This window comes from Coturnix japonica, chromosome 14, assembly GCF_054131305.1.
Source record: "Coturnix japonica strain WE chromosome 14, WE-NBRP24, whole genome shotgun sequence".
Classification (NCBI taxonomy): domain Eukaryota; kingdom Metazoa; phylum Chordata; class Aves; order Galliformes; family Phasianidae; genus Coturnix; species Coturnix japonica.
The window spans coordinates 18,578,901-18,605,408 of NC_140676.1; the positions used below are offsets into that span (position 1 = coordinate 18,578,901).

Consider the following 26,508-nt stretch of genomic DNA (forward strand, 5'->3'; position numbering starts at 1 on the left):
CCATCGGTTTTTGTCTCCATTTCTAGTCTACAGAGAGAAGAGAGCGCTTTGGACTGTTAATTCATTCAGCATGTTTTCTAAGTCTACTCTGTATGAGCAAATTCATTTACCGACATTGTCTGTTTCTTTCCACTGGTAAGAATAGGAATTTAGATGTTAGTTCAGAAGTCAGCACTTCCTCTCTGCTGTTACTTACCACCTGCAGGCACTACAGAGAGATTAGTAGGCACTATAGCAGTGTAGGCTACGTGAAGACACCCATCTAGTAACTTAAATCTGGAATACTTACAATGGCATGTCTTTTTGAGACTGAACATTTCTTTCCACATGTTTAATATGAAATTTCCTATTAAAGTCGTATTAATTCAAAACCCTGATACTTAACTTCTGACAACTCAAACTGTGGAAAGCGTGTCTCATTCCTGGGCCAACTACCGCAGTTTTCGGACCAGTATTGTTTCTTACCTGAAAGGTCAGGAATGTTGAAATACAGTTCAACAGACTTCCATTTCACAAGGTTCGGAGTCCAACTGTTTCCACCTTGAATGTACATAAACAGCTATTCTTTTTCTTCACGCTTTGGTTGGAATTAGTATCTTGTCAGCATGTAGTTTGATTATTTTGGAGTGAAAGATTTCTAGGATGATCACCATTCTGTGTAGTCAGTGCTCCCACTGCACTATACAGGTCTAGAACTCAGTATTTAAGTCTAAGTTTATTTAAGTTTAAGTCTAGAACTCACTATGACCTGCATTCAGTGCCAGACAGCCTACCTGAATGCCAGCCATTTCAGTCTCTGAAGATGCTACTCTACTGTTCTTTTTTTTATTTTTATTTTTTCCCTATCGTTTGACTGTTTTCTTAACTGTTATCACAAAGAAGTGAGATTGATCCAGGTCCTGCTTTTTAATATCAACTTTCTACCTTGCATTTAATACTATGGTTTGTTAGTCAAGGTTCAGACTACTTAGTCTTCAGGGTCAGGCAGAAAGAGGCTAATGAATAAATGCCTCTTGGCACTGTCATTTCTTATGTTCATACATGTACTCTCTAGGAAACAGACAGCGGCCAAATGAAATTTATTTAATATTCATTTAATCATGACCAAGAATTCATTGAATTTCTTTCGGTGAATGCTATCTCAAAGCAGAAACAACATTTTAAGCTCAAGGAGGGAAGGGTTAGGCTGGATGTCAGGGGAAAATTCTTTACAGAGAGAGTGGTGAGGGGCTAGAAGCGGCCGTTCCGGAAGGCTGTGGATGCTCCATCCCTGTAGGTGTTCAAGACCAGGTTGGATGGGGCCCTGGATAACCTGTTCTAGTACCAGATCTGGAGGTTGGTGGCTCTGCCTGTGGCAGTGGGGTTGGAACTTGGTGATTCATGGGGTCCCTTCCAACTCAAGTGGTTCTATGATTCTATGAAAACTCATGTTTTGCCAGCAAAAACATTGTAATAAGGGAAATGCAGTGGGTAGGCAGCTAAAAACAAGCACTAGTCTACACTTCCCTTCCGGATGGAAAAATGACTACAGTGATCAGGCTAGGTATCTTTAAAAGGCAATGTCTACCTGCATATGTTTGTGATTTCTCTGACAGCTTTTCAGATATCTTTGTGGAAATGCCTGAAGGATGGTTGAATTTATGGGGAGACTAGCACTAGCACAGCTTTGCATCTGCTTGTTAAGCTGTGAAAAGTAAAAAGAGATAAGCATGTGTGGAAACACAGAAACTACAACCAAAAAGTGAAATCCTCCAAACATAGAAAGAGAAATGATACCACTAAACACCACTAGATGGAAGGGTAATCAAAATAAACCAGAATATGAAGGAATGCTAGAATCACAGGGGTTGATAGGGACCTCCGCAGATTGCCTAGTCCACACATGTCCACCTTGCTAGTTTTAAATCTTTATTACTCTCTTTTTCTTACCGTCCTCCCAATCTTTGACACAGACTGCACCGTACCTCTGAAGTTACACTCCTTTTTTCATTCTGAAAACTAGAAACTTTATTCTACTTCTTTAATTCTATTTATTTTAATTGAGCATTTGGTTAGAAAGAGAGAGAAAGCAATGCCTGAATTCATGCACTTCCAAGCTCATAAAGGACAGAGATAAACAATGTTACCAGAACTCCTGATGCTGACTGCAACAGTAGCTGTGCTGACAGAGCCAAGCAAAGGAAATAAGGGAACTGAGAGCACACAGGCTGGCTGAGAAGCGATCTCTGAAGCTAAAGCAGAGCACAGCAAACGATGCATGCTGAACTGAGATACACACGAAAAATAAGATGAGCAGTAAACAGAGGAACGGACATATTGCAGGCATTGTATTTCCCAGTGCAGGACCCCTTACAGGTCACGCACACAGGGGCTACTTGCTCTGCAAGAATCTGCCTTGACACTGATGGTTCAGAGATTTCACTATTACTTGAGACTAAATGCTGCTGCAGTGCCAATGGCACTTCAAAGGAGGTTTGGACCAAGCGACCATGCAGTCTCCAGACATCTCTTCTAACCAACATCTCTGTGAGCCTATGGACCTGGTTTACCCAGTTCTAAACTGCAGAGCATCTTTTAATCCCTTTGTTAAGCCTGCTTTGTGCTTGAGTTGAACCAGAAACCAGTATTCATGTTTTTCAGGACACTTCTGTGTGAGCCTGAGTTGGTTCATCCATTCCCCAGGCCGGTTCCATCTGTAAAGGGTGCAGCAGAACCGTGCCACACGACCACCAGTATCCCAACTATTCTTTAACTGTGCCAAAATATATGGGGTCTTACACCAAGAAACTGCTTCATCTCATTGTTTCGATGAAAAGATGTGTGGACTTCAAACTGAGAATATGTTTAAGTGGTTTTCAGAACAGAGAAAATAAAGGAAATAGTTTTTCTTTCTTTGCATCAGACCAATACACTTGTTCTGAGCTCAGCAAAGCCTTCCCAGTTGTGACAACTGAATGAATTCACATATCCTGCCTCACTACTTAGCTCCTCTGCTTTAGCTCCAAGTCAATGAGAGAGACAGGAGTTGCAAGCAGGGGCAAATGGGGCATGGATGGGACCTTACCCTTCCTGCCATGACAACAGCTGCGTCAACTGTAATACAACAGAAAGGCCCAGAACAGGAGAATTATATTTCAGTTATCCTTTTCACCTGATAAATTAAATGCAGAACAGAATGAAATAACTGGACATAATTGAGTGGACATCCAGCTTTGTACTTGTCTCTATAATATCTGATAACTATATTTTTTGGAGAAGGCTGTGTTGGATTCTCAGTTGGTTCATTCATTGCACAAGTATCTATTAGATTTCCAACCACCGAGATTTATTTCTTCTCGTTCGAAGTCCACATCATCATTTACATGGTCAAGAACATAAATAATGTTGGAAAAAAATTAGTATTAAATTCTAAGAAAAAATATTCAAGTCAATAATAAGAGAAGAAAAATGTATTTTACATATTAAAAATGAAAACAACTGTTATAAATTGTTATAAATTGTTGAGGAATATGATTTAGCTGGGAAGTATTGGTAATGGTTGGACTAGATGATCTTCTAGGTCTTTTCCAACCTTGATAATTGATAAATGTGATTCTGTGAAATATAAGGGCCTTAAATGTTTGATTTTATGTGATAGACGTTTTTAACAAAACGTCTGTGTTGGCACTTACGATTTTAAGTTGTGTAATATTCCCTTTTAGTATTGATGTCTATTTACAACATCTGTGAAGGGTCTGTAACCTGAATGTGACAGGGAAAAACTAACAGACTGCTACTGGAATCTTTCCACTGGGTCCACGTAACAGGCTATTGACCAAAATCTGAAATAGCTCTTCTAATCATCAACAGCAATCTTACACAAATTAGATCAGACCCAGAGGACCTGATTAACTTTAAAATGCCTTACAGACTGAAAGCATCAATTTTGCTCCTCCTGCCCTCCTCTGTGGAGTCAAAATGGGACTGTATAACATACACTAGTTCAGCTGGGCACACACAGGATCAGGATGCAAGTCAGGCAGACAGCAGGGGTTCTACTTCCATGGAAAATTGCATTTCTGAGGACTGAAATTAAATGCGGTCTTTCTTCTTCTTCTTCTTCTTCTTTTTTTTTTTTTTCCCCCCTTCACTCTGTTACTCTGTAATTCCCATCCTGCAACAACTCTTTTTAGCAGCTGGAGATGGGCAAATCCCTAGCATGGGAAGCATTAATATCAGTGTAGTGCTGTCATTATAGGGATGCCACTGACAGAGGCAGATGGGGGCTCTGCCAGAGGAGAGCCACGTCTTATTTACCAGGATAGTTTCTGAAAACATACTTTGCTGACAGGGAAGCATGAATGAGAGAACACGAACCATCCTTTGTCATTAATTGATTGATATTTGCACCAACATTTGAAAGACTGACTATCATTGTTATGTCCCAGAGGCCTTACCCAGAGACTTGCGCTTGTTCACTCCTTCTAAATCAGGAACCAAGATTCTCCCCACTGTTTGCCACTTAGGCTCTCTCTTCCCCTGCCCTCCCACACATACCCTTTGTTTGACCCCATCAAAACTACAATGACTAAGCTTTAATAATTTTAATAATAAGCTTTTTATTGAAAGCAAAGAGCTCCGTTCACCCCCACCCATTTTCTTTGGCATTTGGAAGTTGGATCCAGCTTCTGACCAGAGATGCCTCACGGCTGATGAGTACGGATTTGTGCTGGGCGCAGCAGCTGATGCACTCTCCAGGGAAGGAAATTTCCAGTGTTCCTTGCAGTTCATCTGTTCTTTCTCACTCACTGGACGTACTGCTCTCTCTTTTTTCCTCTCCTTTGCCAAAGTCTTGAGTTAGTGGAGTTAAATCATTAAACAGATCCCTGCTGAACCTGAGTATTACACAAACATTTAAAACATATTTGGGAGAAAGACTGAAGAATCACATCAATCAACAGCCCAGGTAGATTCAGAGGACTCGGGAATATTAAGAAACCATCAAATGGTTCAAATGTTCCTGCAGAGCTTTTCTATAGAAGTTTATGTTCCAAATATTTTCAGTCTGTTCAATTCCCTTCCAACACGTGCAGCAGAATTATTTCCCATACCTGAAATGAAATCTTACAACGAGCTTTTCTATGTTTCTTGAATTCAACTTCTTTGAAGCAGACATAAGTTTTGGGCTGTATTTTTTTGCTGTATTTTTCATTACCTGTGGTAATACTAAAGTGGATAAATAACTATATTAAATAAACACATTCCCCTAATTTTTCTGCCTGGCTCCCCATAATTCTGCAACCGGGCATTCCTCCTCTTCAGTTCTCCTAAGCCTTATGGGCAGTTTCAATCAGATTAGGAAGCATAAGGTTCGAATAGGAATCTTATCTTAGGTTCCTAATTTGAACAACAAATTTGGACAACTGGAGAAGAAGCTCTCCTAGAGCAAGGTTTCCCTCCCAAGGACAGCAGAGGTAGATCACTGGAATTCCCTAAAGGCAGACCTCGTCCACCAAATGCAGATGCCTAGTCTTAGAGATAAAGACAGTGTTGTTTGTGGAGAAGGACAGAAGCACTGCAAGCAGAGCGGCTCACCAGCTTCCTTAAATTGAACCTCAGTTAGATCCTTAGGTTAGGCAGCCTTGATTACATCTTCACTGTCTACAGAACAAGGAAGATCTCCTGGAGGATGGAGCTCCTGAGATCATTTGTCCCCGCTGAGATGGGACACGTGGAGCTCAGCTATCATACTGTCTGCCCAGCAGTGGCCAAAGGGCCCTACACACGACAGAGGACAGGGCAGGGAAGTTGGGACTGTTATGGCGGGGAGCTGAAGAACCAAGAGAGAAACCCGGAAGAAGTAATTTGCTCCTCTTAGGATTTATTTTTGCTCATTAGTTCTTCTGCTCATAAAACATTTCTTCAAGTATGTCAGTTGCTTTTACTTACTCTTTCACATACCAAATGCATTCCATGTGCACCTGTGCAGGAGTAACAGCCAAGTCCATCCTTTCTGCACCATACACAAATCCTGTAGTACAGGAACATATCTTCTGTGGGAGGATTTACTGATATTGCAGGCCAACTGTCTAACTCTTACAGGAACAACCACTGCACTGATTCTTGCTTACATTTTTAATCTTTCTCTGGCTCTTGGCCATTTCCTAAGGAAATGAAACACGCCTGCATTGTTCCCTCCAGCAGACAGATGAGAAAAAGTCTGTTTTGAACTGTAGGCAGGTCAGTCTCCACTAGCCATTTTTAAAGAGATGGAAAAAAATTCAGCTCGCTTTAGGATTAATCCTACTCTTTCCCATTTAAAATCAATTTTCAGTTTTTGTAATCAGTTTGGTTGCCTCCCAAATCCAGTAAAGCGGATACTTTATTGCCAACTCTTCATTTCTGGTACCAAGTTCTTGATAAGGGCTATGTCAAAGACAACACTTGTTGATCTGCACAGAATTTTCGGTATAGCGTCTCACATAGGTTCTTTGTCTAAATAAAGCAGTGGATGACACATACACCTTCGCAATTATTTTTTCTAACGATCTCCATTTTGAAGGTTACAAAATACCACTGATGTTGTTTCAAGTAACAAGGATTCTTAGCATTCTAGACTTTCCCTTGACTAAGTACTTGGCTGAAATCCATTTTTTATGTATATTAGCATTCTAATCTCCCTGCAGCACTCACAAATTAATACTTTTACTCATTTGAATGAAGACACAACATTTAATAAGCCAATGTATAACTCAGCTGAGAAGACCAAGATTTTCAGCCTGATTTCAAAGTAACCTCAAAATGTAGCAAGTTTTTAACCTTGTGATTAACACAATGCAACAAGGTAAAGTCACCAAATACCTAATCACTATTACGAATCGTCCTCCATGGGAATTCAGAAGACAAATAAAAAACTGTTGCCTAATGAAAGCTTTAATGCCATGAGAGCTGAAACAACTGGCTCAGAATCAATTGAAAACCTGAAACAATAAGTTCAGTACACTTGATTACTGCCCCGCCCCCTCCCACCTCCCCCAGTTGGAAAACACCCTTTGTTCCATCCTATAAAAATTATGTTGTCAGAAAAATATGGTATTTTGTCAAGGATTTCTGCATCATGACTGTCCACTCACTTGGTGCTGGAGCAACAGTTCTGTCCAGGCTGTCCGTTCTGGGCAAATGGCCACAGAACGTGCACCAGTAGCCAAATTCCCAGCCAGTAGTTGAACAGTCTATTTGCATACAATGCAGATACACGGTGGGAAAACAAACAAAAAAAAAACCAAACAGAAAAGAAACAAACAAAACAAAACAACAACAACAACAAAAACCAACAAGAAACAAAACAAGCAAACAAAAAAAAAACCCAAACAAATACCTCTAGTAATTCCAAACCTAGAAGAGAAGGCAGAGAAGTTTGGGAAGAAACTCTATGAAGAGATCTGGATTCATATCTACAAAATCAGATTTAGTGTTCATCTCTATGAATGTACTTTCTAGAGGTATGTATAATGACATCTTTTGGATCCTGAATGAAAATCATACTGATAACATGCTGCTACAGCTCTGGTAGAGCAGGGCTCAAAGACTTCCTGGTGACCACAGCTGGGCAAATGGGAACCCCACACCTTGTAGTGTTGTACCTGCCAACAGAATCTGAGAGAAAGAAAAAAGGACAAAGCGGTTGAATCCATCTTATGGAGAAACAGTTAAATGTGATGAGCCATGCTTTCTGGGACGTGAGCAAATGCCTTCCAAAGGGAAGCAGAAAGTGGCCACCAAGTCGTACTTGGTTTATGCATGACCACCCTACTTAAACCAGTAAAACATAAAGATATATTGAACCAAACTAAAGTGGAAGTACATCGTAACCCTGTAAATACCCAACCCCATCATAACAGAGAAACAAAAAATAAAAGATTACGATGAAGAAAAAAAAATCAAAAAATACTAATTATAACCGAGATCCCAGCTAAAAACTTGCTACTAAAAAAGTTGACCTCAGTGTTTATACCATTACAACAACAAAAAACTTGTGAGCGGAATAACATAAAGAACCACAAAGGAGAAACAAAATAAATTTAACAAGTATTTATTAATCAAAAAAAGAAACAGAACGAAGATGAAAAGTTTGTATCCATATACGGCAGTAAAGTCCCCCGGCGCGCTCCAACTTCCCCATTAGCAAAGGCGCGCGTCCCCCGGCGAGCTCCCATCTACCCCCTAGCCAAGGCGCGCGTCCCTCTAAAACCTAACCTCGGCTGGCGCACTAAATCTAACCTCGGCTGGCGCACTAAATCTAACCTCGGCTGGCGCACTAAATCTAACCTCGGCTGGCGCACTAAATCTAACCTCGGCTGGCGCACTAAAACTAACCTCGGCTGGCGCACTAAATCTAACCTCGGCTGGCGCACTAAATCTAACCTCGGCTGGCGCACTAAATCTAACCTCGGCTGGCGCACTAAATCTAACCTCGGCTGGCGCACTAAAACTAACCTCGGCTGGCGCACTAAAACTAACCTCGGCTGGCGCACTAAAACTAACCTCGGCTGGCGCACTAAATCTAACCTCGGCTGGCGCACTAAATCTAACCTCCGCCGGCGCACTAAATCTAACCTCGGCTGGCGCACTAAATCTAACCTCCGCCGGCGCACTAAATCTAACCTCCGCCGGCGCGGAGTCCCCCGGCGCGCTCCCACCTCCCCCTTAGTCAAAGCGAGAGTCCCCCGTCGCGGGTCCCCCGCCGCGCTCCCACCTCCCTCTTAGTGATATCGCGCGTCCTCTGTCGCGGGTCCCCCGCCGCCATCTCACCTCCCCCTTAATCAGGGCGCGCGTCCGCCGTCGCGGGTCCCACGCCTCGCTCCCTCCTCCCCCTTCATCAAGGCGAGCGTCCCCCGTCGCGCTCCCACCTCCCCCTTAATCAAGTCGCGCGTTCCCCGTCCCGGGTCCCTCGCCGCGCTCCCACCTCCCTCTTAGTCAAGGCGAGCGTCTCCCGTCGCGGGTCCCCCGCCGTATTCCCACCTCCCTCTTAGTCAAGGCGAGAGTCCCCCGTCCCGGGTCGCACGCCGCGCTCCCATCTCCCCCTTAGTCAAGGCGAGCATCCCGCGTCGCGCTCCCACCTCCCTCTTAGTCAAGGCGAGCGTCCCCCGCCGTGCTCCCACCTCCCTCTTAGTCAAGGCGAGCGTTCCCCGTCACGGGTCCCTCGCCGCGCTCCCACCTCCCCCTTAGTTCTATCGCGCGTCCTATGTCGCGGGTCCCACGCCGCGCTCCCACCTCCCCCTTAGTTATATCCCGCGTCCCCCGTCACGGGTCCCCCGCCGCGCTCCCACCTCCGGTTTAGCCATGATGAGCGTCCCCCGCCGCGCTCCCACCTCCCCTTTAGTCAAGGCGCGCGTCCCCCGTCGCGGGTACCCCGTCGCGCTCCCACCTCCCACTTAGTCAAGGCTAGCGTCCCACGCCGTGCTCCCACCTCCCCCTTAGTCATATCGCGCGTCCTCTATCGCGGGTCGCCCGCCGCGATCCCACCTCCCCCTTAATCAAGGCGAGCATCCCCCGTCGCGCTCCCACCTTCCCCTTAGTTATATCGCGCGTCCTATGTCGCGTCCCCCGTCGCGCTCCCACCTCCGGTTTAGCAAAGACGAGCGTCCCCCGCCGCGCTTCCACCTCCCCCTTAATCAAGGCGAGCATCCCCCGCCGCGGGTCCCTCGCCGCGCTCCCACCCCACCCTTAGTCAAGGCGAGCGTCCCCCGTCGCGCTCCCACCTCCCCCTTAGTCATACCGCGCGTCGTCCGTCGCGGGTTCCCCGCCGCGCTCCCACCTCTCCCTTAGTCAAAGAGAGCGTCCCCCGCCGCGCTCCCACCTCCTGTTCCCGTCCCCTCAACGGGCTACCTCCATCCTCACCGCGCTGTGCTCCCATCCTCCGCCACCGGTCCCATCCTCTGCCGTGCTCCCGTCCTCCGCCGTGCTCCCTTTTCCTGTACGTGATGGTGTTTGATTATTAACTGCATTATGCCCGTTTATCTCGGAAATAGGAGTCTAGGAGTACATGTCATTGAGGGATTGCATTTTTGGCCATATATTTCAGGCACTTGAGGATCAAGGAGTTGACTACTCAAGGGACTGGAAAGAGTCTGGAGAAGTCATGGCTGTCAGGTGAAGTTCCTCGTGTGCCATCAAGTTCCTGTAACCATCAGGAAGATCAACCTGATATCATGGTCATCTACGACGAGTTATGACTAAGGTACTAACACAACAGGAAGGAATATTTAAAATGATTGCCCTACCATCTCCAAAGATCTACGCTCATAGGGGAAAAAAAATCCACAAGTAACCCATCTCCAGTCTGCCCTGAAATGGGGCCTATCAGAGGTGGACCGGGTCCTTTTCCCTGGTGTTCTGTCCGTGTTTCAGGCTGTGACTCAATCGTTATCATACAGTGACTCAAGGAACTTACACGTCTGCACCTCAATGCTGTGCTAAGGCACACGGAAGGGAGGAAGACAGTACAGGATAACCAGCATGACTTCACAAAGCGTAGGCCCTGCCCGACCAAACTTGTCCCTTTGTGATTTAAGTGCATCAGTGATGTAAGAACGGAATGCTGTTTCTCTATTAGATATTGAAAAGGGGAGATGGAGCTGAAGAAGTAGAGTACCACGTATTTGGATTTCGTAACTTCTCCTTAAAAACGGCTGATGTTTACAAGTAGAAATACCATCTCTGTTAGTAGCACAGTTTAGAAATACAGTCGCTGAATGATGGGATTCATTATTGCTTGCAAAAATATTGTACGGCTATTCTGTTTGGATAAAAGACCCTCAGCAAAAGTAAAACAGACTTAACAAACATCACAGAAGTCAGGGCCTTTACACAAGGCTGCGTAGCCTTGCTCTGTGGGTAGGCTGGGATGGAACAGGCAGGCATCAAGACGCTCCCCTCTAACCTCCTTCCAAGCTTATCTCTAGGCAAGGATGAGCAGATGTCCAGAAACAACAACCAAGTACTGAATGAGCACCTGTGCAAACTTAACTCATCGGTGAGATATACTTAGCTAGCAAAAATTAATGCTTATTCAGTATTCACATGTTTAGTTGAGCATCAGGAAGATTGCGAACCTAAAATACTCAGCCAATGAGGAACCAGGGGAGAAAGAGCAATAGGGCACAAAAGATGGAACACTTTTCTCTACATTGAAAAGGATTTGAATGACAAGTTGTGTCCCTCAGGGGTCAGGGCCCTTGAACAACTTCATCAGGGGAGCTGGCCAAGACAGCCCCCAAAGGGCCCTTCCCTTCCCACTCTTGGTACAAGGACTTGACGGTTCTGGGTTGGGCCCCACTGGGCTTCACGCTGCAGCACAGCCCTGCAGCTGCTCAGCACCGCTGAGGAAAATGGCAACCGAAACGTGAGAGCAGCTGTACCCATAGTTAAAACGCAACTACTCACCGCCCACCGACGACCGCACAGCGCCATCCAGCGCGGGCTCCACAACCGCCGAACAACGTCTGCCCTCCACGAAGCGTTATGACGCCCGCCTTACGTCACGTGGTACGGAACAGCCCCTGCTACTGCAGACCCTGTCCCAGCCCCCCCATCATGGCGGCGGCTCCGCCCGGCCCCGCGGCCCGGCCTGGCCCTGGGAGCGGGCCCAGCTCTCAGCAGCAACCGAACCTGGGTATGATACTAAAGCTTTATATATATATGTAATCTATTATCTATTTATATTATTTATAAGTACATCCCTATAAAGTTAACACATCATGGATTCTATGTTTCAATCAACAATGTCATCCTGGACTTCCTGTAGGTATAGGATGTGTCTCACTTCACAGAACCGTTTGTGTTGGAAGGAATGCTTAAAGCCCATCTGGTCCAACTGCCCTGCAGTGAGCAGGAACACCTGCAGCTCCATCAGGTGCTCAGAGCCACATCCAGCCCGATCTCGGGTGTCTGCAGGCATGGGGCATCCACCACCTATCAGGGCAACCCTATTAGCATGAGCAAGAGTTGCAAATGTGCCCTGTTCACTCACATCACTGTCATTTGATATCCTCAAAAGCAATTTCATGTGGATAGTCAGCTATCTTTTCATTCCTTCCATTCGTTGTATTTCTGCCATTCACTGAAACCGGAGACTTGTTTATACAGCTATGTGAGTTTGATTTTTCTTGTAGATCACAGTCAATAGTGCTTTTACACAAGAAAGGTTAAATTCTTATCTCCTCAAGTCTAATCAGTACTTTCCTTCACCAAACATGCAAACCGTGTGCCTTAAGATGTGTGTGGATTATGATGCTGACATAAGGAAAATCATTTTCTAATTTTATTTTTGTGTGTGTGTGTGTGTGTGTGTGTGTGTGTTGTTTGTTTGTTGGAAAGTACTTGACATTTTCAGAGATACAGATTCAGGGCTTGGTCCGTGCATGTAAAACTCCAGCCTGGAGGGTAATGAGCTGACTGAGAGCTCCCTCCTTACCTAAATTAAAGTCATTCTCTGAAAATAAACGGTGTTAAACTCTTAAAAACAAACAAACAATATGGGGAAAATTAGTAACACGTTAGGAAAAGAAATCTCTACTCAGAAGATAGCGAGGCACTGACAGAGGTTGCGCATTGAAGCTGTGGGTACCCCATCCCTGGAGGCATTCAAGGCCAGGTTGGATGTGGCCCTGGGCATCCTGAGCTACTGGGGGGCAGCCCTGTCTGCAGCAGGAAGGTTGAGGCTGAATGATTTTAAAGTTCCCTTCCAACCTAAGCCATTCTATGATTTAGTGCTTACCTGCTGATCTGAAGTATCTGCCATTTGGATATCTAGCCCTAGACAGGCGGGCTAAAGCAGAGATGAACTTACAAAGCACCACATCTGAATGCTATTTTGTTCCCTTCCGTTATCTAGAAAAGGAAACTAAATGATCAGCCTGAAGGCAGATGTCTGAAGTTTGACAGTGTGAATCTCATGTTTGTTTAAGATAAATACTGGCCTGGAGGAATATTTCAAACAATTAATTTTCAGCTTTTTACCGAAACGGAAAAAAACCGATTTGGTACTTCAGTTACAAATTCAAACATAGTTTTTAGAGCTTTGTAGATTTATAATGTTTACGTTACTGTGCATGTTCTTTCTGGCCATGCCATCTCTATGCTAGGGCTTTGTGTGTTCCCTTGAGTTGCACAAAAACCCTCTGAGGTCACCAGGATTTCAGTGTTGGAATGAACAAGCTCTTAAATATTCTTGAATTCAAGAATATTTACATACAGGGAGAACATTTTCTGAGGCAAGCAAACTGATTCTGGTAGACAAAAGGACTGCACGCCTGGATGTTTTTCTTTGTATATGCCAGCACGTGTGTTTCATGTGACCAAAATGGCAATTATTCCTGTCACAGAATGAGACCGGGAGTGCGACAAGATGATCCCATCGCATGTGTGATAAGATGATCCCGTTACCTGAACTGTGGGTGATAAATGTTGTGTTTTAGACACATCAGAGAGAGAGTACTTTTGGTCACATAATGAGGAAGGACTGTGATTTGTTTTGGTGGGTCAGAACGCAGATACTTCATCAGCGGTTTATGCTCTGTTCAAGTATGCTAAGAATATACCATTTGTCATTTAAATGAGCTCATTTTAATGTGCAATGAAGCATGATTCATGTTTCCTTATACAATTTTATTAGCCTTTTCAGTTTGGGTATTTATCTGTTGTTTTGCCTTTTCAGTGTAGACATTTGGATTATTGGAAGCAGCCCAAGCAAAACTGAATGAATGGACGGCATGCAGGTGAGGTTTGAATGCATCTCAAATGGCTCTGAAGCGCGTAAGATGATTGTCCTCCGGTAGGATGCAGTCCCATATTGCATGCATTCAGCTTTCTGTAGTGATGAGTCATATGGACCCAAATGAGAATAGCCACGTGTGTAAAATTGAGATTGGAGTACTTGCAACGATATCACCACAGCACTTCAGAGCTGTCCAGTGTTTTCAACTGAGGCCTTTTATCTTCTTCTTTTTTCCCTGGCAGGTATCAGGAAGGTTTAAAATCATTGGCAAGCCCGAAGGGAAAATATTTAATCCTTAAGCAAACACGATTTTAGTACCATCAGCTCCTGACAGAAATCCCCAATTAGTATATCTTTTATTTATAATGATATCGTATGTCATTGGTTTATAAAGACAGTATACCACAAATGTGCGTGAGTAACAACAGAAAGCTTTAAATATTTAATCTGTATAAATCACTGCATTATTTTCATTCCAAACCGATGTCATTTTAAAACATTATTCAGTCCCATCCAAGAATTTCAGTTTTGGGGCATTTTGAAGTACTTGAGAAAAACATTTTTAAGTGGAAGTTTCTGAGGAAAAAAAAAAAAAAAAAAAAAAAAAAAGCACTATAGATTTCAGAGCCAATATGCATCCAGAGACTGTGCAAGATGGTCATAAATAGAGGAGATGAGAGAGGAGAAGAAAAAAGAAGGAGAGAGGAGAGGAGAGCAGAGGTGTGATAGGAGAGGAGAGGGGAAATGAAAAGAAAAAAGGAAAAGCAAAGAAAGAAAAAGCAAAGCAAAGAAAAGAAGGCATCTGGAACATCCATTCCAGATGTAAACTGATGTAAAGTACTCAGTACCTCTGAAAATGAGCTTGCTTACCACGTGCCTGAATTAGGATAGATTGGTGCTTTGAAAATGTGAGCTTGACAACTCGGTTTTGCAAATGTGCAGCAATGTTTGATATAACATTTCCATCACAGGAGATCCTGCGCACATCGCAGTCAAGGAGGAAACAGGATGTCTGGAACAAGTGCAGGTGATGCCTCTGGGCTTGACCTTGACACTGCAGCTGGTGCTTGCAGGGCTGGATTCCTGTCTTCTTGAGCCTTGTGAAGCTTGGCAGTGTACAACAGCCTACCATGCATCACAGGATGCATTTTCAGGACCGGAAGCCAAGCTGTTATTGTTATTTACAGAGAACCTTTTCGCCATATGGGAGGCTTTCCTTCTAGAAAAGTTTCAAATGCAGCAACCGATCCTGCACTGCTCTTCCATCACTCTTGTACAGGTCATGGTGGGACAGCTGGAAGCCTCTTTCTGTCTTCGTTCAAACAAGTACCAAAGAGAGTTTTACGAGATCCATCAGCAAATGCTGCAATCCAAGCACATGCTAGGGCAACTCACAGTCACTTTGAAAGCAGGACTGCCCTGTGATTTCAGCAGGGACTTCCTGAAAACACGTGGTGCAGTGTGGTCTTTGGCATTTATATCCCGTCTCACTTCAGGCATGGGGGAAAAAAAAACAACCCAGGAAAATTTAAATAAAACAAATCAAGATTAGTGTAATCTCAGCGTTATGAATGTATATGCTCCGACTTCAGGAAATTATCTTTTTCAGCCTTCCATCAACTCAGCTGTTGAGCATATGTTGGCCTTGGTTAGTTTTGTTATGTTTGAGGGCACAGACATCAGTATGTATCTAATATTTGTTTCATATCTCTGAGATTTACAATTGATATGTATACTTTAATACTTCTGATAACATATAATGTTTGTCTTCTAAATCTCTGGGACAGTGGCCATCAGCCTGTTCTTGTGCTGGTAACAATAAGTTAATGCACATGTGCATGTGTATGCATATCTATGGCTCTTGATATGTGACTATGTTGATAGTGACTATGACTATCAGTCAATGTTCATAAGATCCCTCTCAGTCTTCTCTTCTCCAGTCCAAACTCAGCCTTTCCTCATAAGGGAGATGCTATAGGCCCCTAATAATCTTTGTAGCCTTCTGCTGTATGCTCTTGAGTAGTTCCCTGTCTTTCTTGAGCCGCTGAGCAGCACAAGAGCCAGATGAACTTTCACTCTTTTCAAAACCACGTGATGTCGTATAGTATGGAATACCCCTTTGGCCTGTTTAAGTCAGCTGTCCTAACTCCATTCCCTTCCAGCTCCTTAGTCCCTTCACTGAGGACGGCCTTGGCTCAGTACAACACTACTTAGAATTGGCGTGTTATTAACACCATTTTTTTTCCTAGAACCAAAACATAACATCATTCCAGGGACTCTGAAGAAAAATCCATCCCAGCTAAAACTAAGACACCATGTCAGACACCATTCTGTCAGAGTGCCCCTCTGCTGCCATCTGTTACATGGCAAGAAAACATAATGGACTATTGGTGGGAAAGTTCAATCTACCGCCGTGCCACCAATGTCTGCTTCAGTCAACATAAATACATTTGTTATCTGTGAATTTTCAAATGGAATGTGTAGAGTTGCAATGAGACATTCAACTCAAAAGTCTGAGTATGCCTCTTTACTAGGCTTCTCTAATATACCAGAGAAAAGTATCCCTGGCTTCACAATCACGCTTTATTCACGCCATCGGTTTTTGTCTCCATTTCTAGTCTACAGAGAGAAGAGAGCGCTTTGGACTGTTAATTCATTCAGCATGTTTTCTAAGTCTACTCTGTATGAGCAAATTCATTTACCGACATTGTCTGTTTCTTTCCACTGGTAAGAATAGGAATTTAGATGTTAGTTCAGAAGTCAGCACTTCCTCTCTGGTGTTACTTACCACCTGCAGGCACTACAGAGAGATTAGTAGGCACTATAGCAGTGTAGGCTACGTGAAGACACCCATCTAGTAACTTAAATCTGGAATACTTACAATGGCATGTCTTTTTGAGACTGAACATTTCTTTCCACATGTTTAATATGAAATTTCCTATTAAAGTCGTATTAATTCAAAACCCTGATACTTAACTTCTGACAACTCAAACTGTGGAAAGCGTGTCTCATTCCTGGGCCAACTACCGCAGTTTTCGGACCAGTATTGTTTCTTACCTGAAAGGTCAGGAATGTTGAAATACAGTTCAACAGACTTCCATTTCACAAGGTTCGGAGTCCAACTGTTTCCACCTTGAATGTACATAAACAGCTATTCTTTTTCTTCACGCTTTGGTTGGAATTAGTATCTTGTCAGCATGTAGTTTGATTATTTTGGAGTGAAAGATTTCTAGGATGATCACCATTCTGTGTAGTCAGTGCTCCCACTGCACTATACATGTCTAGAACTCAGTATTTAAGTCTAAGTTTATTTAAGTTTAAGTCTAGAACTCACTATGACCTGCATTCAGTGCCAGACAGCCTACCTGAATGCCAGCCATTTCAGTCTCTGAAGATGCTACTCTACTGTTCTTTTTTTTATTTTTATTTTTTCCCTATCGTTTGACTGTTTTCTTAACTGTTATCACAAAGAAGTGAGATTGATCCAGGTCCTGCTTTTTAATATCAACTTTCTACCTTGCATTTAATACTATGGTTTGTTAGTCAAGGTTCAGACTACTTAGTCTTCAGGGTCAGGCAGAAAGAGGCTAATGAATAAATGCCTCTTGGCACTGTCATTTCTTATGTTCATACATGTACTCTCTAGGAAACAGACAGCGGCCAAATGAAATTTATTTAATATTCATTTAATCATGACCAAGAATTCATTGAATTTCTTTCGGTGAATGCTATCTCAAAGCAGAAACAACATTTTAAGCTCAAGGAGGGAAGGGTTAGGCTGGATGTCAGGGGAAAATTCTTTACAGAGAGAGTGGTGAGGGGCTAGAAGCGGCCGTTCCGGAAGGCTGTGGATGCTCCATCCCTGTAGGTGTTCAAGACCAGGTTGGATGGGGCCCTGGATAACCTGTTCTAGTACCAGATCTGGAGGTTGGTGGCTCTGCCTGTGGCAGTGGGGTTGGAACTTGGTGATTCATGGGGTCCCTTCCAACTCAAGTGGTTCTATGATTCTATGAAAACTCATGTTTTGCCAGCAAAAACATTGTAATAAGGGAAATGCAGTGGGTAGGCAGCTAAAAACAAGCACTAGTCTACACTTCCCTTCCGGATGGAAAAATGACTACAGTGATCAGGCTAGGTATCTTTAAAAGGCAATGTCTACCTGCATATGTTTGTGATTTCTCTGACAGCTTTTCAGATATCTTTGTGGAAATGCCTGAAGGATGGTTGAATTTATGGGGAGACTAGCACTAGCACAGCTTTGCATCTGCTTGTTAAGCTGTGAAAAGTAAAAAGAGATAAGCATGTGTGGAAACACAGAAACTACAACCAAAAAGTGAAATCCTCCAAACATAGAAAGAGAAATGATACCACTAAACACCACTAGATGGAAGGGTAATCAAAATAAACCAGAATATGAAGGAATGCTAGAATCACAGGGGTTGATAGGGACCTCCGCAGATTGCCTAGTCCACACATGTCCACCTTGCTAGTTTTAAATCTTTATTACTCTCTTTTTCTTACCGTCCTCCCAATCTTTGACACAGACTGCACCGTACCTCTGAAGTTACACTCCTTTTTTCATTCTGAAAACTAGAAACTTTATTCTACTTCTTTAATTCTATTTATTTTAATTGAGCATTTGGTTAGAAAGAGAGAGAAAGCAATGCCTGAATTCATGCACTTCCAAGCTCATAAAGGACAGAGATAAACAATGTTACCAGAACTCCTGATGCTGACTGCAACAGTAGCTGTGCTGACAGAGCCAAGCAAAGGAAATAAGGGAACTGAGAGCACACAGGCTGGCTGAGAAGCGATCTCTGAAGCTAAAGCAGAGCACAGCAAACGATGCATGCTGAACTGAGATACACACGAAAAATAAGATGAGCAGTAAACAGAGGAACGGACATATTGCAGGCATTGTATTTCCCAGTGCAGGACCCCTTACAGGTCACGCACACAGGGGCTACTTGCTCTGCAAGAATCTGCCTTGACACTGATGGTTCAGAGATTTCACTATTACTTGAGACTAAATGCTGCTGCAGTGCCAATGGCACTTCAAAGGAGGTTTGGACCAAGCGACCATGCAGTCTCCAGACATCTCTTCTAACCAACATCTCTGTGAGCCTATGGACCTGGTTTACCCAGTTCTAAACTGCAGAGCATCTTTTAATCCCTTTGTTAAGCCTGCTTTGTGCTTGAGTTGAACCAGAAACCAGTATTCATGTTTTTCAGGACACTTCTGTGTGAGCCTGAGTTGGTTCATCCATTCCCCAGGCCGGTTCCATCTGTAAAGGGTGCAGCAGAACCGTGCCACACGACCACCAGTATCCCAACTATTCTTTAACTGTGCCAAAATATATGGGGTCTTACACCAAGAAACTGCTTCATCTCATTGTTTCGATGAAAAGATGTGTGGACTTCAAACTGAGAATATGTTTAAGTGGTTTTCAGAACAGAGAAAATAAATAGTTTTTCTTTCTTTGCATCAGACCAATACACTTGTTCTGAGCTCAGCAAAGCCTTCCCAGTTGTGACAACTGAATGAATTCACATATCCTGCCTCACTACTTAGCTCCTCTGCTTTAGCTCCAAGTCAATGAGAGAGACAGGAGTTGCAAGCAGGGGCAAATGGGGCATGGATGGGACCTTACCCTTCCTGCCATGACAACAGCTGCATCAACTGTAATACAACAGAAAGGCCCAGAACAGGAGAATTATATTTCAGTTATCCTTTTCACCTGATAAATTAAATGCAGAACAGAATGAAATAACTGGACATAATTGAGTGGACATCCAGCTTTGTACTTGTCTCTATAATATCTGATAACTATATTTTTTGGAGAAGGCTGTGTTGGATTCTCAGTTGGTTCATTCATTGCACAAGTATCTATTAGATTTCCAACCACCGAGATTTATTTCTTCTTGTTCGAAGTCCACATCATCATTTACATGGTCAAGAACATAAATAATGTTGGAAAAAAATTAGTATTAAATTCTAAGAAAAAATATTCAAGTCAATAATAAGAGAAGAAAAATGTATTTTACATATTAAAAATGAAAACAACTGTTATAAATTGTTATAAATTGTTGAGGAATATGATTTAGCTGGGAAGTATTGGTAATGGTTGGACTAGATGATCTTCTAGGTCTTTTCCAACCTTGATAATTGATAAATGTGATTCTGTGAAATATAATGGCCTTAAATGTTTGCTTTTATGTGATAGACGTTTTTAACAAAACGTCTGTGTTGGCACTTACGATTTTAAGTTGTGTAATATTCCCTTTTAGTATTGATGTCTATTTACAACATCTGTGAAGGGTCTGTAACCTGAATGTGACAGGGAAAAACTAACAGACTGCTACTGGAATCTTTCCACTGGGTCCACGTAACAGGCTACTGACCAAAATCTGAAATAGCTCTTCTAATCATCAACAGCAATCTTACACAAATTAGATCAGACCCAGAGGACCTGATTAACTTTAAAATGCCTTACAGACTGAAAGCATCAATTTTGCTCCTCCTGCCCTCCTCTGTGGAGTCAAAATGGGACTGTATAACATACACTAGTTCAGCTGGGCACACACAGGATCAGGATGCAAGTCAGGCAGACAGCAGGGGTTCTACTTCCATGGAAAATTGCATTTCTGAGGACTGAAATTAAATGCGGTCTTTCTTCTTCTTCTTCTTTTTTTTTTTTTTTTTCCCCTTCACTCTGTTACTCTGTAATTCCCATCCTGCAACAACTCTTTTTAGCAGCTGGAGATGGGCAAATCCCTAGCATGGGAAGCATTAATATCAGTGTAGTGCTGTCATTATAGGGATGCCACTGACAGAGGCAGATGGGGGCTCTGCCAGAGGAGAGCCACGTCTTATTTACCAGGATAGTTTCTGAAAACATACTTTGCTGACAGGGAAGCATGAATGAGAGAACACGAACCATCCTTTGTCATTAATTGATTGATATTTGCACCAACATTTGAAAGACTGACTATCATTGTTATGTCCCAGAGGCCTTACCCAGAGACTTGCGCTTGTTCACTCCTTCTAAATCAGGAACCAAGATTCTCCCCACCGTTTGCCACTTAGGCTCTCTCTTCCCCTGCCCTCCCACACATACCCTTTGTTTGACCCCATCAAAACTACAATGACTAAGCTTTAATAATTTTAATAATAAGCTTTTTATTGAAAGCAAAGAGCTCCGTTCACCCCCACCCATTTTCTTTGGCATTTGGAAGTTGGATCCAGCTTCTGACCAGAGATGCCTCACGGCTGATGAGTACGGATTTGTGCTGGGCACAGCAGCTGATGCACTCTCCAGGGAAGGAAATTTCCAGTGTTCCTTGCAGTTCATCTGTTCTTTCTCACTCACTGGACGTACTGCTCTCTCTTTTTTCCTCTCCTTTGCCAAAGTCTTGAGTTAGTGGAGTTAAATCATTAAACAGATCCCTGCTGAACCTGAGTATTACACAAACATTTAAAACATATTTGGGAGAAAGACTGAAGAATCACATCAATCAACAGCCCAGGTAGATTCAGAGGACTCGGGAATATTAAGAAACCATCAAATGGTTCAAATGTTCCTGCAGAGCTTTTCTATAGAAGTTCATGTTCCAAATATTTTCAGTCTGTTCAATTCCCTTCCAACACGTGCAGCAGAATTATTTCCCATACCTGAAATGAAATCTTACAACGAGCTTTTCTATGTTTCTTGAATTCAACTTCTTTGAAGCAGACATAAGTTTTGGGCTGTATTTTTTTGCTGTATTTTTCATTACCTGTGGTAATACTAAAGTGGATAAATAACTATATTAAATAAACACATTCCCCTAATTTTTCTGCCTGGCTCCCCATAATTCTGCAACCGGGCATTCCTCCTCTTCAGTTCTCCTAAGCCTTATGGGCAGTTTCAATCAGATTAGGAAGCATAAGGTTCGAATAGGAATCTTATCTTAGGTTCCTAATTTGAACAACAAATTTGGACAACTGGAGAAGAAGCTCTCCTAGAGCAAGGTTTCCCTCCCAAGGACAGCAGAGGTAGATCACTGGAATTCCCTAAAGGCAGACCTCGTCCACCAAATGCAGATGCCTAGTCTTAGAGATAAAGACAGTGTTGTTTGTGGAGAAGGACAGAAGCACTGCAAGCAGAGCGGCTCACCAGCTTCCTTAAATTGAACCTCAGTTAGATCCTTAGGTTAGGCAGCCTTGATTACATCTTCACTGTCTACAGAACAAGGAAGATCTCCTGGAGGATGGAGCTCCTGAGATCATTTGTCCCCGCTGAGATGGGACACGTGGAGCTCAGCTATCATACTGTCTGCCCAGCAGTGGCCAAAGGGCCCTACACACGACAGAGGACAGGGCAGGGAAGTTGGGACTGTTATGGCGGGGAGCTGAAGAACCAAGAGAGAAACCCGGAAGAAGTAATTTGCTCCTCTTAGGATTTATTTTTGCTCATTAGTTCTTCTGCTCATAAAACATTTCTTCAAGTATGTCAGTTGCTTTTACTTACTCTTTCACATACCAAATGCATTCCATGTGCACCTGTGCAGGAGTAACAGCCAAGTCCATCCTTTCTGCACCATACACAAATCCTGTAGTACAGGAACATATCTTCTGTGGGAGGATTTACTGATATTGCAGGCCAACTGTCTAACTCTTACAGGAACAACCACTGCACTGATTCTTGCTTACATTTTTAATCTTTCTCTGGCTCTTGGCCATTTCCTAAGGAAATGAAACACGCCTGCATTGTTCCCTCCAGCAGACAGATGAGAAAAAGTCTGTTTTGAACTGTAGGCAGGTCAGTCTCCACTAGCCATTTTTAAAGAGATGGAAAAAAATTCAGCTCGCTTTAGGATTAATCCTACTCTTTCCCATTTAAAATCAATTTTCAGTTTTTGTAATCAGTTTGGTTGCCTCCCAAATCCAGTAAAGCGGATACTTTATTGCCAACTCTTCATTTCTGGTACCAAGTTCTTGATAAGGGCTATGTCAAAGACAACACTTGTTGATCTGCACAGAATTTTCGGTATAGCGTCTCACATAGGTTCTTTGTCTAAATAAAGCAGTGGATGACACATACACCTTCGCAATTATTTTTTCTAACGATCTCCATTTTGAAGGTTACAAAATACCACTGATGTTGTTTCAAGTAACAAGGATTCTTAGCATTCTAGACTTTCCCTTGACTAAGTACTTGGCTGAAATCCATTTTTTATGTATATTAGCATTCTAATCTCCCTGCAGCACTCACAAATTAATACTTTTACTCATTTGAATGAAGACACAACATTTAATAAGCCAATGTATAACTCAGCTGAGAAGACCAAGATTTTCAGCCTGATTTCAAAGTAACCTCAAAATGTAGCAAGTTTTTAACCTTGTGATTAACACAATGCAACAAGGTAAAGTCACCAAATACCTAATCACTATTACGAATCGTCCTCCATGGGAATTCAGAAGACAAATAAAAAACTGTTGCCTAATGAAAGCTTTAATGCCATGAGAGCTGAAACCACTGGCTCAGAATCAATTGAAAACCTGAAACAATAAGTTCAGTACACTTGATTACTGCCCCGCCCCCTCCCACCTCCCCCAGTTGGAAAACACCCTTTGTTCCATCCTATAAAAATTATGTTGTCAGAAAAATATGGTATTTTGTCAAGGATTTCTGCATCATGACTGTCCACTCACTTGGTGCTGGAGCAACAGTTCTGTCCAGGCTGTCCGTTCTGGGCAAATGGCCACAGAACGTGCACCAGTAGCCAAATTCCCAGCCAGTAGTTGAACAGTCTATTTGCATACAATGCAGATACACGGTGGGAAAACAAACAAAAAAAAACCAAACAGAAAAGAAACAAACAAAACAAAACAACAACAACAACAACAAAAACCAACAAGAAACAAAACAAGCAAACAAAAAAAAAAACCCAACCAAATACCTCTAGTAATTCCAAACCTAGAAGAGAAGGCAGAGAAGTTTGGGAAGAAACTCTATGAAGAGATCTGGATTCATATCTACGAAATCAGATTTAGTGTTCATCTCTATGAATGTACTTTCTAGAGGTATGTATAATGACATCTTTTGGATCCTGAATGAAAATCATACTGATAACATGCTGCTACAGCTCTGGTAGAGCAGGGCTCAAAGACTTCCTGGTGACCACAGCTGGGCAAATGGGAACCCCACACCTTGTAGTGTTGTACCTGCCAACAGAATCTGAGAGAAAGAAAAAAGGACAAAGCGGTTGAATCCATCTTATGGAGAAACAGTTAAATGTGATGAGCCATGCTTTCTGGGACGTGAGCAAATGCCTTCCAAAGGGAAGCAGAAAGTGGCCACCAAGTCGTACTTGGTTTATGCATGACCACCCTACTTAAACCAGTAAAACATAAAGATATATTGAACCAAACTAAAGTGGAAGTACATCGTAACCCTGTAAATACCCAACCCCATCATAACAGAGAAACAAAAAATAAAAGATTACGATGAAGAAAAAAAAATCAAAAAATACTAATTATAACCGAGATCCCAGCTAAAAACTTGCTACTAAAAAAGTTGACCTCAGTGTTTATACCATTACAACAACAAAAAACTTGTGAGCGGAATAACATAAAGAACCACAAAGGAGAAACAAAATAAATTTAACAAGTATTTATTAATCAAAAAAAGAAACAGAACGAAGATGAAAAGTTTGTATCCATATACGGCAGTAAAGTCCCCCGGCGCGCTCCAACTTCCCCATTAGCAAAGGCGCGCGTCCCCCGGCGAGCTCCCATCTACCCCCTAGCCAAGGCGCGCGTCCCTCTAAAACCTAACCTCGGCTGGCGCACTAAATCTAACCTCGGCTGGCGCACTAAATCTAACCTCGGCTGGCGCACTAAATCTAACCTCGGCTGGCGCACTAAATCTAACCTCGGCTGGCGCACTAAAACTAACCTCGGCTGGCGCACTAAATCTAACCTCGGCTGGCGCACTAAATCTAACCTCGGCTGGCGCACTAAATCTAACCTCGGCTGGCGCACTAAATCTAACCTCGGCTGGCGCACTAAAACTAACCTCGGCTGGCGCACTAAAACTAACCTCGGCTGGCGCACTAAAACTAACCTCGGCTGGCGCACTAAATCTAACCTCGGCTGGCGCACTAAATCTAACCTCCGCCGGCGCACTAAAACTAACCTCGGCTGGCGCACTAAATCTAACCTCCGCCGGCGCACTAAAACTAACCTCCGCCGGCGCACTAAATCTAACCTCCGCCGGCGCACTAAATCTAACCTCGGCTGGCGCACTAAAACTAACCTCGGCTGGCGCACTAAATCTAACCTCCGCCGGCGCACTAAATCTAACCTCGGCTGGCGCACTAAATCTAACCTCGGCTGGCGCACTAAAACTAACCTCCGCCGGCGCGGAGTCCCCCGGCGCGCTCCCACCTCCCCCTTAGTCAAAGCGAGAGTCCCCCGTCGCGGGTCCCCCGCCGCGCTCCCACCTCCCTCTTAGTGATATCGCGCGTCCTCTGTCGCGGGTCCCCCGCCGCCATCTCACCTCCCCCTTAATCAGGGCGCGCGTCCGCCGTCGCGGGTCCCACGCCTCGTTCCCTCCTCCCCCTTCATCAAGGCGAGCGTCCCCCGTCGCGCTCCCACCTCCCCCTTAATCAAGTCGCGCGTTCCCCGTCCCGGGTCCCTCGCCGCGCTCCCACCTCCCTCTTAGTCAAGGCGAGCGTCTCCCGTCGCGGGTCCCCCGCCGTATTCCCACCTCCCTCTTAGTCAAGGCGAGAGTCCCCCGTCCCGGGTCGCACGCCGCGCTCCCATCTCCCCCTTAGTCAAGGCGAGCATCCCGCGTCGCGCTCCCACCTCCCTCTTAGTCAAGGCGAGCGTCCCCCGCCGTGCTCCCACCTCCCTCTTAGTCAAGGCGAGCGTTCCCCGTCACGGGTCCCTCGCCGCGCTCCCACCTCCCCCTTAGTTCTATCGCGCGTCCTATGTCGCGGGTCCCACGCCGCGCTCCCACCTCCCCCTTAGTTATATCCCGCGTCCCCCGTCACGGGTCCCCCGCCGCGCTCCCACCTCCGGTTTAGCCATGATGAGCGTCCCCCGCCGCGCTCCCACCTCCCCTTTAGTCAAGGCGCGCGTCCCCCGTCGCGGGTACCCCGTCGCGCTCCCACCTCCCACTTAGTCAAGGCTAGCGTCCCACGCCGTGCTCCCACCTCCCCCTTAGTCATATCGCGCGTCCTCTATCGCGGGTCGCCCGCCGCGATCCCACCTCCCCCTTAATCAAGGCGAGCATCCCCCGTCGCGCTCCCACCTTCCCCTTAGTTATATCGCGCGTCCTATGTCGCGTCCCCCGTCGCGCTCCCACCTCCGGTTTAGCCAAGACGAGCGTCCCCCGCCGCGCTTCCACCTCCCCCTTAATCAAGGCGAGCATCCCCCGCCGCGGGTCCCTCGCCGCGCTCCCACCCCACCCTTAGTCAAGGCGAGCGTCCCCCGTCGCGCTCCCACCTCCCCCTTAGTCATACCGCGCGTCGTCCGTCGCGGGTTCCCCGCCGCGCTCCCACCTCTCCCTTAGTCAAAGAGAGCGTCCCCCGCCGCGCTCCCACCTCCTGTTCCCGTCCCCTCAACGGGCTACCTCCATCCTCACCGCGCTGTGCTCCCATCCTCCGCCACCGGTCCCATCCTCTGCCGTGCTCCCGTCCTCCGCCGTGCTCCCTTTTCCTGTACGTGATGGTGTTTGATTATTAACTGCATTATGCCCGTTTAT

The 26,508-nt window shown here is 44.4% G+C and overlaps 3 long non-coding RNA genes across 3 annotated transcripts; 1 reads left to right on the plus strand and 2 right to left on the minus strand.

Annotated features, from left to right (window-relative positions):
* Window positions 1-816: 816 nt before the first annotated feature.
* On the minus strand, window positions 817-11,524 carry LOC146758502 (uncharacterized). The gene is made up of 3 exons (XR_014934518.1): window positions 11,425-11,524; window positions 9,880-9,953; window positions 817-4,874 (listed from the first exon to the last, which is right to left on the minus strand). It is a non-coding gene; the product is annotated as an uncharacterized LOC146758502 (long non-coding RNA).
* A 15-nt stretch (window positions 11,525-11,539) lies between these two features.
* Window positions 11,540-15,313, plus strand: LOC146758503 (uncharacterized). The gene is made up of 3 exons (XR_014934515.1): window positions 11,540-11,653; window positions 13,697-13,757; window positions 14,728-15,313. It is a non-coding gene; the product is annotated as an uncharacterized LOC146758503 (long non-coding RNA).
* Window positions 15,314-20,911: 5,598 nt separating this feature from the next.
* On the minus strand, window positions 20,912-25,190 carry LOC146758504 (uncharacterized). Its single transcript, XR_014934517.1, has 2 exons — window positions 25,129-25,190; window positions 20,912-24,864 (listed from the first exon to the last, which is right to left on the minus strand). It is a non-coding gene; the product is annotated as an uncharacterized LOC146758504 (long non-coding RNA).
* Window positions 25,191-26,508: the final 1,318 nt, after the last annotated feature.